The sequence below is a fragment of the Crocodylus porosus genome, unplaced genomic scaffold, assembly GCF_001723895.1.
Source record: "Crocodylus porosus isolate Cpor-Errol unplaced genomic scaffold, CroPor_comp1, whole genome shotgun sequence".
NCBI classification, from domain to species: domain Eukaryota; kingdom Metazoa; phylum Chordata; order Crocodylia; family Crocodylidae; genus Crocodylus; species Crocodylus porosus.
The window spans coordinates 11,986,989-12,001,652 of NW_017728913.1; the positions used below are offsets into that span (position 1 = coordinate 11,986,989).

General features: G+C 40.6%; 1 long non-coding RNA gene across 1 annotated transcript in view; it reads right to left on the reverse strand.

The window, feature by feature from the left end:
- Positions 1-14,289: 14,289 nt before the first annotated feature.
- The window catches only part of LOC109309684, a 13,325-nt gene continuing 12,950 nt past the window's right edge, over positions 14,290-14,664 (reverse strand). The window contains exon 3 of the long non-coding RNA XR_002101006.1: positions 14,290-14,468. This is a non-coding gene — a long non-coding RNA (uncharacterized LOC109309684). The remainder of the gene's footprint in view (positions 14,469-14,664) is intronic.

Sequence of the window (14,664 nt, forward strand, 5' to 3'; positions counted from 1 at the left end):
GCAACACAGCTGCAGTCCTGCCCAGCTGCTTGGAGAGGTGGTGCCTTTTGAAGCAAACAGCTGGTGCATCTCCAGGGTCCTTCAGAGCTATCTATGTACATCCCCAGGTTAGTTTGCAAGCCCTTATCTTTGCAGGGCTGTTAGGAGCCTAACCCTGTGAAGAAATTGGTTTCTATTGTATACATAAGAATGTAGCAGATTCAGTGTTTCCAAGTGACCAGGAAACTGCCAGTGAGCCATTGTGAAATGTAACAAATCTGATGGATGCACACCTTTCACTGGGTACTCTTTCTTGTTTAGCATTCTTTCAAGACTTTGTCCATTAAATTTTTTATATATATGGGAATATTCAGGCTACTCACTAAGGTGCTTCCACTTAGAAGTTGCAACACCTGAACATCTGCTTCCTGTCCCCAAGAGGGCAATCTATATGGACAGGATTATATGCCTGGGATCCCCATGCAGTCAGTGGGGCAAATCAGATCTGAAGAGTGATTCATGGACAGACTCTGTATATGGGGAATGAAGAAGAGTTAGGTGCCCTGAAAAGGTAAGTCAGAGAACCTGGAGGGAACATGAGGTAGCCAGCAGGAAATACTAAGAAGAGGGATGTGCCTGAACTGCTGACTCTTGGGAATGCCAAGTTTCTCTTCTGAGAGAAAATGCCTAATTCAGTGTTATGGTGCCATTCACTACCTGCATAATTGTCTGGTGGTCAAAGCACTTACCCTGGAATTATAGACTTGGGTTCTAGGCCCTCCACAGTTTGAAGGGCTGCAAACCCACCCACAGGAGAGTGCCCTGATTATCACACTATAGAATAGTTTGGGTGGGAATGTCTTTGAGCACTCCCGCTAAAACTGGGTCACTGGAGAGAAAGGAATGCAAGAGTCATAAGGCCGGAAGGGGAGACTTTGTAGCCCAGGGATGAGGGCACTCACTGAGGAAGGGGAAATCCTGATTTCTGGTCCCTGGTCTTAGAATGGCTTCTATATTTTACATTAGACAATCTTTGGTTAAAAGCAGAAATAACTTTGGGAGCAGGGACTAGAACACCCCCTACCCTTCCAGTTGAATGCTGTAGCCCCTGGACTACAGAATCAGGCTCCTCTTAATTTTTTCTAGTTATGGCTCCTAGACTCTTGAATTCTATTGAGTCTGGTGGTTTGGGCAGTTGCCTAAAGGATGGAAGATGTAGGTTTGAACCTCACTCAGGCTGAGAAGAGCCTAAAACTCAGGTCTTCCATTTCCAGGGTCAGTGTCTAACGAGTAGGCTATAAGGAAAAATGTAGCACCATCCCTATAAGTATGGCTACTGTGCTTTGTGCTGGACTCAATGCTATCAGTGTGGACAAGGTATGTCTGACAGACTGGGCCTCTCCCTGGACTTGGGTGGAGTTTAGGCATCTCTCTAGCACCAATCTGCCTGTATCTCATTTAGATGCCTAAGGCTGCCTATACACATGCTCTGACACATTTTAATTAGAACACATTAGAGCAGACTTGATTAATCAAGTCTTCTATATTAATCTAATTAGAATGCTTCAGCATGCCTCACAGCCATGGTTGGGCCAGACATTACACATAACCTGGTTTAAGTGATCAGAAACTGGTTTAAACCTGTAACAGAAAAAATGTTCAATGCACATAAATGAGTTTGAAAATAGCTGAAACTGGTTTGAGATAAACCTGGTTGAATGTAATATCAGGCTTAACTGATTTGGCTCAAACTGGTTTTTGCAACATCTGTCTCAGACCCCTAGGTGGTTTAAAATAAACCAGACACTCTCATCATCCCGGCATGTTCTCTGGGCTGGGCAGAACTCTCTCTTCAACTCCAGGGCTGGCCTCTCCCCTCTGCTCCCTGGCTGGAGTTTGGCACAGACTTGCAGGCACAGTCCATCTGCCTGGCTTTTCCCTGCTAAGTAGGGATTATTTCCCCCTCTCCTCTGACTTATGCAGACACCTCAGCATTAGCTAGCATCCCACATGCCGGCTAAGTTCTGTCCTGTGGGACAGGACAGAGGCAAACAGGTTTTTTGGAGCTGATCGACAGATAGCTTAATTTCCTTCCTTGGAACAGCTGTTTAAGAAAAGCTCCATTAATTAATGGAGAGAGGCTTTGTTTTCTTAACAAGTTGATAAAGACAGAGTTAAGGGTGATAAATATTCCCTGCCCCACAGCTGGGAGGGCGGAGGCAGAAGAAAGGGGGAATAATCAGAGCATCCTGCCAGAGCCTGGCCACGCCCCTCTCAGCTCAGCCCTGTGGAAGCAAAGAGAGGGCTGCTCTAGTGCCACCTACTTCTAGTCTGAGCCACTGCAGGCATGTCTGTGAATTTCTGGGATGCCTGTCTGGGTTACAAACTGATTTAGCCTAGCCAGGTTAGACTAACCTGCAAAGATTGAATCAATTCAAGCTAGGGCTTTTAAAACGTGTGTCCCTAGTCCACGTGTATTAAGTGTCCCATATTTCAAAATGGCTGTGGAGGCACTTTAACTAAAACTCATTAAATAAGCTTCAGTTGAAGTGCCTCCATAGCCATTTTGAAACACAGGACACTTAATGCACATGATGCTGTGGCATTTTAATTAGAGCGGCTGTCCAGGAGCTGCTCTAAATAAAACACCTGCTCCCCCTACCTCAGAGAACATGTATAGACACCCTAAGTGATCTGTGTGGATCTGGCCCTATAAGTTTCCATTGAGAGAATTTTAAAAGATTCAGAGATTCAAGATTAACAGTTAAGTTTTAACAGTCTGGACATTATGAAAAACTCTTAGATGTGCAAAAGCCACAATTTAAATTAGTATCATTTGCTGTTTTATTTATATACTTCAACACATTCTGTTTCTGCTAAAGATGATGTTAGCAAAGGTTCTGTTTCTTGGTAAGTATGGATTTATGCCTTTGAATCTCAGCTATGATATTTAGTGGTTTTCCATTTCTATTTGTATTCTGCTGGCTCTGTGATATCCAAATTGGCTCAACCTTTTTGAAAATCTAACAATATGCCTCTTAATTTTCTAGCACTTTCCTAACAAACTAATTTTCTAACATTTCGAATTTCCTAATCCCGTTTTATGAGAGAATGTAATCCATAAAGCAGGGATTAAAAGTTTGAACAAGAGTTGCAACTCTTCCTCAAGCTTTTACCCCCTACCTTGTGGATAATGTTCTTTCATAAAAAGGGGTTAGGAAATTAGTTTGTTAGGGAAGTGTGTAGAAAAGTGTGTTAGACTGTGTTAGGAAATTAAGATAAGTGAAATTCTCCATGAGAGAAAATGAAACCCTTGGTCTGCAGCCATCTACCTGTCCCTGATTCCCAAGATGTCTAGTAAACAGCCTGGACACTGTAAACTCTAGGAGCCACAGTTACTGAGGCCCTTGGTTGGTGAGCTGTTAAGCCACTGGGCAGTTTTTCTGACAGAAGTCTGTCTGTGTTGTCAGGGCTTCATCAAGACCAAACCGTCATAGTTAAGCATTTCAGTTTTGGCAAATCAACAAATTCCATTGACACCATGTTTCATTGGATCCCCTCTAATTGTAAGACAATAAACTTCAGTTTGGGGCTAGTGTTTTTGATCATGAGATGGACTGAAAAAGTGCCATGTACCTAATAGTGAAAAGCTTTTCAATGGGTGGCTATGAAATGCAGTCATTTCTATAATGGGGATTTATTCCTAGTAAATTTATCTTCTGTAGCGACCACCCTTGACCTGTGTAGAATGTGCTAGGAGTATTCCTCGGGCCAGAAGAAGAGTCTGCTACAATCTGACATTTTGTGCTGTCACTATGGGTTCTTGGGAGCCATAAACAATCAGATGCCAGCTAAGGTAGCCTTCAGGCGGTACTAAAAAGAAAAGTGGGTACCAAAGAATTTCTGGGCACCCCAGCATAGAGAAGGCACAAATATAGCATATGAGCTGTTCCTTAGTTCCTGTGGTGAACTCAGCTTTGGCATAGAAAGGAACTGAGTACTAATTGCTCATATGCAAACTGGAAAATCCTAATTAGTTAAGCAAACTTGTAAACTCATCTGGGGAAAAAGAAAACTTCAAAAATAAATCTGATCAGAGGATTTCACTGGCCAGGCAAAAAGATGCTCATTGGCTTCATATTCTTACTTACCAGTAGAAACTTACTATTAAGGACAGGTGTAAAAAAGGAAGTTATTGTAGCTAATTAAAAATCAATGGACTATGAATTGAGATGAAGGTAGAACCAATCCCAGCTATAATTCAGGCTGAATTTCTGTTACACAAAATCTTTTTAGAATATGGAACAAACTGCCAAAGTCAGCAATACAAAGTACTTACATCAGTTCAACAGGGAGATAGATAAATTAACAGAAAATGAGGAAATCCAGCGAGATAGCCACTGGCTGGGTTTATGTGGTTAGGAACAGATGATGAGATACAAATAAATCTATCGGTCTCCGTGTCATAGCTTTAGGTTTTGACGGGCCATCGCTTCTGGCTCTGGACATACCTATGTTTTAGTGTAACATGACTGTCTCCATAATACAGGAAGAAATAATAGGATGATAAAATCTAGCTCTGATGGAAACAAGCTCTCTGAATGAAACTTGTGGTTTGTTGTCCATTTCATTAGGCTTAATCTTCTTTCTACGGTGTTGGTTTTTTGGCAGCTCTGGTGATTCCTTGTTATGTGTATGTGTTTTGCTGTAGGTTATAACCTCATTCTGTTCCTAGTTTTGACATAACAATGAGATAAGTATCTTTTTGGGGGGAGTTGAGGGGACTGCTATGCCCAGCAGTACGTTTGCGAGATCAGATGCTGAGAAATTACGCTATGACACTAGGAACATCATGTAAAATAGCAACAATATTTTTTATGGGGAGCACAAGTTTGCCATCTTATATCCTTTTCTGATGTTGGCTTTCTTTCACATAGAGTTTCCAATTATTTTATTTTATTTTTTACACGGTCAGTTTCCTGTTTACAAGATGAAAATTAAGAAAACAGGAGCATGAATGTTGTATATTGTCCTCTTTGGATAAGTTCACATCTGCTAGATTTGCATTGTGGAGGATTAGAGCTGCCTGATAAATTCAGCGAACAAATATTGTGTTCTGTGTGCTTTGACTGCTCTTCTACCACAGGGTAAAAGCAATGGTACTGCAGTCTGCATTTAACACATTATATTTTTCATAGTTGGGCATTTAAGACTTAATCCTCAGCTATGCAGAATGTGTTTACTGGAGCTAAGGAGAATAAGTGTGGGGGAATGGAAAGGGGCTCTAATCTACCTTTCTATTCTCACTAATTTAAGCCACACGGGGGCTGCAATCTCCCCTCTCCACCAAACTTTCATGCATTTTACAGGGAGCACTGTGGGTATTTTGCACTACCTACATAGCAGAAAGCAACCAGGGCAGGAGGGAAGGATTGAACCCATGGTGTCTGCATTGGCTGTGTCTGTCAAAACAAAGAGAGCAGGTCAAGACTTTCCCTGACCTTATGCCTACTGATGTCTGCAGCCTTAGTCCATCATTGCATTTATTTGTTCTAAGTCAAAGATCAGAAAATCTAGGATGACTGACCCAGGATTTTCTTCCGGTACCATTCACCCATTAGTTCCCACTCATGTCTTATCTGGATTCTATCACATAAATGAATACCATAAACAGAAACATAGCAAGTTAAAGCAAACTTGCCAAACCTTGGCTCTTATTTGATAAGTTGGCAGGCTATGTAAAGGATGTTACAAGCAGTAGCAATAAGCATTATCATTCTTTATTACAGATTGACAATTGGGCACACTGTTTATCTGCACAAGAATTCCACATACCACGACTGGCCAAGTGGAACATAATACGGGAGTCATGAAAGAAAAGAGAGGTAGTATTCTTACCTTTGAGCTTAGACCTTTGGATCAGGTTGGAATATGAAAGTTGTGTCTTCAGAATCAAAATTTCAAAACTTCCAATAAAACAGCCACAGTAAAGCACAGAATTCCATATTAGCACCAAACGAGCAAATGTTTCTGAATCATCACGTGCACATTATAGGAGATTAAAATGTGTTTCTTAGGTTGACTGTGTGTTAGAATGTAAAAGTTTCCCCATAAAAATTATATCTCCCCTTCTATATTACCCCTTTGAGGAATATTTAATGACATTCCTTTAGGGATACGTTAAATGCAAACTTTCTTTCCTGATTCTTCCTTGTTAACCACTTTTTTTAAAAATTAAAAAAAATTAGATTATGAAATAATAACACTGACCAATTTTTTTAACATCACAAGACATGCTTTCTTCCAACCAAGACAATAAAATGTATTACAAGTGCCTTTTTAATGAAAGAGAAGGCAAGGCCTCAACCTCCTGCAACATCTGCTGGGAACATAATCTAAATTGGAAACGTATGCTGAACTTGTTGGGGGCATAAGGAGGGAGAAAGAGAGGTCTTGCAGTGACAGGAAGTATCCAAAAAAGTTAATGCTGAAATCAGTAAAAAAATCATGCGTGACAGGAGGAGAATGCACATTCAATCTGGGGGTTTTTTGGGTGGGGGGAGAATAGTCTGGGAGGTAAGATTACCGACATATTGATAGAAGTGTTTATTTGCTTCTGGCAAAAATAAATCCCACTACATATTCCCTCCAGTTCTTTCATATTTAAAAAGATGGAAAAGGCTCATCCATCGCCAAAAGCATTATCCCTCTTCTGCAGCCAGACAATATATCTTGCTTATTGAACCTGGGGATATTACATGTTTTATGGGAAGGATAAGAGATGCTTATTGGTGTTCTCTTTCTCTATTAATACTTTATATTTCCCACTACCTACATAATTTTTTTTAACATGAAGCCAAAGCAGAATCAAATCAACAACATCAAGGAACAGTTTTCTTATTCACCCGTGTAAGAAAAGTTCACGGTTCTAAGGTAACCTACGTATAATTTCTGGATTAGGTCATTGAGGTGCTTTTACAATCTACCTTCACATTCCCCAGATAGGAAGAACTCTGATTAGCCTAGTTGTACCTGCTCTGAATTTTTAAGCTTTTTTATATGTACTTTATGCCTTGCCTGAGCTTAGGCATCTCAAAGTACTTCCATTCTCCTCATAAATACACCTTTGTATTCTGCCTAATATATAAACATCACGACTCATGTCTGAGAATGTTGGGAATTTTATTAGGTCCATAAAGTTTTAGTTGCGGTCTAGTCCAATGGATCCAAAATAAATAAACACAGAGAGAGCAAGAGTAACAGATTTTTGCATACTTTTTATTCCCCTTTCTCCCCCTTTAATACCAGTAAAGTGCTAACACAACTTTGCTGCGGTGGTTTCCATAGCTTGCTATCTAAGTATTCTGTAAGTGAGTAAGAACTAAATTAATAAGCAGATGGACCTGGAAAAAGGCAGCTGAAACTCAGCTGTACATACACTTCATAGGTTTCTCTGGGCAGTTTCAGCCTGCAGGTGAAAGAGAACGAATGCAGATAATTTATGACAATGTTGTTTCATCTTAATGCTGCCTTCATGAAGCTGATCGATGCAGTGTACCTTTGCAGTATGTTCAACTCCTGCCAAGTAGAGGAAAAAAGTGTCCAATATGGTAAAATGGGGAAAATGGCTCTCGTATGATAATGCAGAACATGCATCTTTGAATGAGTTTCTTCTTGTTCAGAAGAATCCCCCTTATTTAACTGTCTTTCTCAGAAACCTTGATTTTTTTCCGTATGGCTCCGAATGGTTGAATGTAATGTCATCTTGAGCCCATCTTCATGTTCTTGTATTAACTTGTTGCACCCACTACCCTATCTTTGTTGGCCTACCTGTATATTAATTACACTCTTCTATGAAAAACTATCCATTAATAATCTGGATGCAGTTCCTCCAACAGTAACAGCGATGGAAGCATTACTACTGATAAAACTCTTGGTGGTATTTTAGGCAGTGTGTCATGTCAAAGTTGAGTTACTTATAGCCCCATTACTGCAAGTTGCTTTATGAGGGAGCAGGTGCCAAGTGTTAGCACTGTTCTGTCACAATAAATGAACATGCTGGAACATCTATATAATTAAAGTTACTCGTGTGTGTCTTTGTAGATCCCTCTGTGGAAGCATGTTGCTCTATCCCTGGATTAGTCAAGGCACCGTTAAATTATTATACCTTTTAAAATTGTCCTGTTTATGATTTAAACCTATCAGAAATAAGTTGCTAAGTAGACATACACAGTTAAGGAATCAACCAAGAAAGCTCTCAAGCTTGAATCAAAATAGTGGCTTAGAGCAGCTACACAATAAGTTAAATTAATAACTATCCAAAAATTGCACTATGAGAACCAGAAGACATTGTGATGAATTTGTAGGACAAAACTGAGGTAAAACTTTTTTGGAAGACCAAGACAAATAGGAGTTATTGTTTGTTTTGTCTAATACATCCACTCCATTTCAGAGTTCCCAGAGAATTATTTCTGGGAAGAAGTAATGGTCATACCATTACATGTCACAGCTCCCATTTTTGGATTTCTATAAAGCTTAACATACATGCCATGTATACATAGCTACAAGTCCAAACTACAATTCTAAATTTAAAAAAAATCAAACTTATTTTTGCTCTGTTTCTTAGTTCCTAATTAGTGTTTGTCCATTGTTGTAGGTGATGCTAGTTGAGAATTTATTTTGCACGTTAAGTCTGGTATATAGAGTCCAACTTTTGCAAAGAATGTTTACCCATACATAGGATAACAAAAGCAGCCTATGATTAACCTAAAACATGTTCTTTTCTAAGTTCCCTTTGAACTCTCATTTTTTTGGCAAGTTGAATATGAATTGTTTCAAATATAATTAGACTATTTTTTTATCACAAGCTTCATGGTCCCAAATGTCAATAGAAATTTCATGTTGGTTTTTTTTTTAGGTTAGAGGTTAGGCAATCTTCATGGCTCTTAAGTTGACCATGACAACATAACTTATCATGCTTCATTTCAGCATACAACAGGAGTGAAGCACATGACATGGCACTGCAAGGTAAATCAATTTATTTCATAGAAGGATGGTACATAAATTCTGTTTTCTTGAGACCAAAATTCTTACAACCCTTGAAAAAGTGATCCATAGTGACCTGGAGCGATGCAATGAATCCTCTGTATTGGCAAAGATTGCACAAATCTCAGCAAATAAGAGCTCCTAAAACAGTTCTTCAAAGATCCTAGTTTGGGCCTATAGGTGGTGATGATTGCACAGTTTACTATTCATGCTAAAACATATGTGTGTGTGTGTGTGTGTGTGTGTACAGACATATATACACTCCTTTATCTAAGTGTCTGAAGGCATATATAAGCATGAAAGCAAAACTAAACAGAGCTACAACACAGACCCTTTTTGGCTCCGTTGGAGACGGGAAAGGTTGGAGCCATCACCATCTTAAATACCATCATAGTAGCATGGAACAAAAGGATCATCCAGATGTATTTTTAGGGATGGCATGCTTTAGCTATTAGTTACCAAAGACCCTTTCTGCTGTCTGTATCAGAAGCCTCTGCAAGATCAAAAGAGGTCAACTATTTGCATTTTCCCTGAAGTTGCATGGCAGTAAAAACCATGCAACTTCAGGAAAAGTTGCTCGGTTGGTGGTACCTCTGCTTCTGAAAACCTTTAGGGATGTCTTATATTCTCCAGACAGTAAGACTCTTGGGCCAAAAATTAGAAACCATCAAGGCTGATTCAATGAAAATGATACTGCTATTGCACAACTGCTTGACGATTGTACTTGCTGATAGTACTTCAGCCTTCACCAAATCCACACTAAAAAAATTCTTAGCTATATGTTCAATGTAACAATTCAAAATAATCCTAGCAAGGACTCATAGCAAACAGGAAAATGTGTTGCCTTTTTGTTTAAATAGATGGATGATGGTTGCATCTCTGAACTCTTTGGGGAAAATTTCTTTTCCCCACATCAGCTGGAAAAATGTTGCTAAGGTCTAAACTTCTCCACTTTGGTTTATCACAGCAAAAATCTCATCAGAATCTGGGGCCTTGCCACTAGAGAGAAACTTTATAGCTTTAATAGTCTCTGGCAATGAAGGTTTCTCAGCAAGAGGTTCCACAGTTGAACTTTGTGGTGACTGGCATATAACTTAATTTCTTATACTGAACTGAAGAGTCAAGACATCTAAAAAATGATTAGCCCATCTAGCTAGGAGTTACATCTTATCAGTCAGTAAGGTGGAACCATTCTTTGCTTATTACTGGAACAGAGCTAGCAGGAAAGGGGCCATAGCTTGTTCATAGTGCCTTTTAAAACCTTTTCACATCACACTACCAGACAGCTGTATTTCCTCCATCACTTGTTATGCACAGCTCCCAGCTTTGGAATTCTCTGTGCTTGCTATTATATGCAGATTTCTTTGATGACAGGTCTTGCAACCATGCTTGATGATCAAGCAGTTGTGCAATCCCAGTATCATTTTCACTGAATCAGCCCTGATGGTTTCTAATTTTTGCCCCTCAAAGTCTTGCTGTCTGGAGAATATAAGGCATTCCTAAAGTTTTCCAGCTTATTTAAATAATTCTGGAAGCAGCATTAATACTGATAAGCTGTTTTACCACTTGTTTAATAGAGCTCTTCCTTCTTGATGTTTAGTAGCATTCTGATTGGGAGATTGCTGCCTTTATAATCTTTGAAGTGAAGCTATCTCTTTTGCTTGAATAAGTCCAATATTCTGCTCCTCTTCTGGCTTGTGAAATTAAGATATTTTTGACATTTCTCTGGTAAGCCAATATGTAGTCAATCAATAGTCAATGTTTAGGGTGCAGTCATGAGGCCAAAACTGTGTTTTGATGATGGTGAACTGGCATTCTGTACACATTTTAAGGACCAATATGCCACTTCCCTTCCTTCTGCCATGCCTACCAATGGTTCCCTTCTAAGGCTGATTGTCCAATTCAGCATGGATATTAAAATCACCCATAAAATGGGATTTTAAATGGTCTTGTTTTGCAACCCATGAGATAATGCATTCTGCATTTTATTTCATTGGGATTTGCCATGGTGCTAGTGATGATGTTATACCTCTTACAAGCCAAAAAGAGTTGCTTAAGCAGATGATCCACTGACACCTTCAGATAAGCTTTTAAGTGTGGATACAAAGTTTGATTTCTCCACAGCAAAGGCAACTCCGGCTCTGCTACATTCCCCTTAAGGAGAGTTCATTTAAAAAATAAGTACTTTGCACTGATCTCTCTTACCTGTCCTTCAGTTAAAAACATTTTACAAAATGCAACAATGTTGTACCACCCTAATTCCCTACCAATCATTGTAGTATTGCTGTCAGACCAGTCATTGAGTCAGTGTCATGGAGTGTTCTATTACTATAGGCTACTATACTTAAATGTTTTAAATTCTTTTATTACTTTAGCTATTTAATGTGGGATTCCCATCTGTTGCAACCAAATGACCAGGAATTATAATGAATCAGGGCTTCCTGAGGAGCACTTTCTCAAGCTTCTTGCTCATACTTATGTGAGCAGTACATTCCTAAATATGTCTACTCAGCCACTCAAGGTGTTGCTGATTTCCAGAGTTACTTCAGTGGGTTGGAGAATGGCCCTGTGTCTTGAGCTGCCTGCATGCAGGTTTGAAGCTACAGTTTCCAGTGAATCTTTATCTGCTTCTTGCTATTATCCCATTTCCAATGGTCTCGAATTCTAACATTTAGTGATGTGAAAATGTAGAGATGGAAATGGCAACAACAAGTGAATACTAATGAAAGAGATTTGAACAGAATCAGCATCACCCTCTTGGCTCCCTCCACCCCAACACAGTGGCTAGACAAGTCAGAATAGCTGGAAATTAAGTTAGTTGCAATAGATAGCTCACATTATATAGGCTAGAAATAGACATTGCTGAATGAAGTGGATCAGCTGTGTTATGATGTGATTTTCCTGCTTTCCTGAATCAGCCAGACCTATCCCCTGAGATCACAGGAGCAGGTCTGGTTGAGAGGAGAAAAGCCCTACTCTCCTGAGTCAGCCAGACCCATTCCTCAGGATTATGGCAGAGTGGGTCTGGCTGAATAGGGAAAGGCTTTTCCTTTGATGTGGCATGGCATAGGGTAGTGTCTTCTTTTTGCTCAAAATTTGTGCCACCATAAATTTTTTTATGGTGGCTCAAATGAGACATTAGGCAACATCTGTTTCCTCCCATATTGTAACAATGACTTGTTTTCATGAGGCTTTTCTATTGCATCTTCTCATTTGGAGAGATCAGTAAAGCTGCTAGTTGTTCCTGGTCCACCACTGTTAAGTGCATGCATGAGAACAGGGAAAGAGGTGTCTCTCCAGCACTCAAAGGCAGCTCTTCTGGAGCTACCCTAAATCTAGCGTGTTCTGGGAGCCAACACAGTTGCCCAAGGTCAGGCTGCAGCTTTGCACAGGTGACTATCTGAAACCAGGAATGAGACTTTTGTATGACATCGGAGACTAAGAATCCTCAAGAGATGCCAAAGGCTCGTCACCAAAGGTGCTCCTTCTAATGTTGTGTACTACATCTACAAAGTGTCACTTAGAGATGGTCTGAAATTTTCTGATGAAGAAAACTTTTGTTAAAAAATGCCAGTTTACTGAGCCCAAAATGTTCCTTTCAAAACATCATGAGTCCAGAAGATTTTTACCAGATGCAAGGTAGGGTTTCTGGTCAGTCTGTGCCAAGGCTGGGAACCTGGGAGCTGCAGGGTCCCTGGCCCTACGCAGTCTACATGTAGGTCTGTTTTAGAGCCAGGAACCCTCAGCTCTGGCCCCCATCCCCATGTGGTAGCTCACTGGCTACATATCCTAGAGCCAGGGATCCCTGAAGATTAGGACCCCAGTAAAACTGACATTTTCGTCAAGGCATACTGGTATTAGTAGTAAGTTGGATAAGACTATGAACTTCATGAAGACAGCTGCAGGGCCTGGGGAACTTCCAGCTCACCAGTAAATTTGAAAAAATGTTGATTTTGGTCCAATTTGGACCAAAACCAAATTTTTAAAAAAGATAATGAAATTTCCAGTGAACCAAAAATCCTGCTTTTCAGTCAGCTCTAATATCAATAGGTGCAGTATTGAACAGGAGCTTAGCCCTTGGAAAAAGTTATTTGAGACAAACACTAGTAAATTCTGTGGAATAAATCAACGAGTTGGATGTAGGCACCTAAATAGCACAAAGGGTGCATAGGTCCATTATTTAGGTGTCACCAGCATTCACGAAATCCCTGCTTTACTCTGTAGGTATATAAACTCCCATGGCACTGCTGGAAAAGTCCTTTTGGCACCAAAGTTTCTGCACCTGCACAAGTCCTAACAGCACTCAGGTGCTAGATGTCTACCTCACACATAAGCCCCAGTGAAATTTGCAAAATAGTTGTTTTCCCCCATCAGAGCCTAATTTAGTAGGTGTGCTCAGACCACACCTAATGTCATACAAAAGGTAGCAGTGCTTAGGGCACTCAAACAGGAAGGAGATCTGAGTTCAAATCCCACATCTATTTCAAGGGATATAAACTCACATCTGTCACATCCCTAGTGTTAAAGCAGTCTGCTGGGTGGTGGGGGTCCAAATCCCCACAGCTTCAGGAGGAATTTGAACGTAGGTCATGGGATAAGTATTGTAACTTTGGCTGTTGAGAAAAAGCCTACCCTAAGCTCTTGCTGTGCTTCTAATGGATTGACCTTCTTCAGCTAATGAAAAAAGGATGTAGAACTAACTCTGGCACAGAGTTCATAGCTGTGAATCACAAGTACAGCTAGGTGCTTGCTTGATACCTACTTTCTTGGGGGAGGTGGGGATTTAAAGCCCACCACTCTTCTCAGCATTTTCTGTTGGTTTTCTTAGATAGTGTCCCACTTAATATGCTGGCTTCTGTGAGCCCATTCTTAGGTGTCTAACTCTCCTCATTAGTAGCATAGCTCAGGGGAAAGGGCTGACCTGGGTGCCCCCTTTGTTTGGGGGGCACAGAAGGAGCTGTTGCCACAGCAGAGATTGATCATATTGCTACCTCTGGCACAGCAGGTGGTGGCACTGCATGGCTGCCCCAGGCACAGAGCTATGCTGCTACGCCTCTGCTCCACATATATTGTGTGGGGGAACCTAGGTGCTTGATTCTGGCTTGTGAATTCCACTAAGTGACAGAGTACCTGAGAGTTAAGCTCCAAGCACCCAACCCTCATATATGAATCTAGGCCAGTGAACCTGAATCTCATTTACAGGGGCCTTAATGTGAGTGAGAATCAGGCTCTTTGTTTCCACAGGGCCAGACTGACCTTGCCATCTTGGATGTACAGGGAGCCTCAAGGCACTTCTTCTGGCAAAGGGAACTTACAAAGACACCTTGTGTAGATGAGTCCAAGAACTTCACTTCATAAATCTACTGGATACAAAAAATCATGGACTTAATATAGGCATTGGATTTATGACATGTTACAACCTCTCTGACATCTGACTCACCAGGCTTATATTTTTCTTCCACCCTTCCCGCTTTCCCCCCTCCCCTCTCCTACTTTTCTTCCTTTTGTCTTCCTAAATTCCAGCTGCTTCCTTTTTCACAGACGACCTCTTTTCTACCTTGAATTACTACTACTGTAGAGTCTTCCTTACTCACCTTTGGCATTCTTCCCTGCCCCCTCTCCCCACCCCCGCAGTCTGGC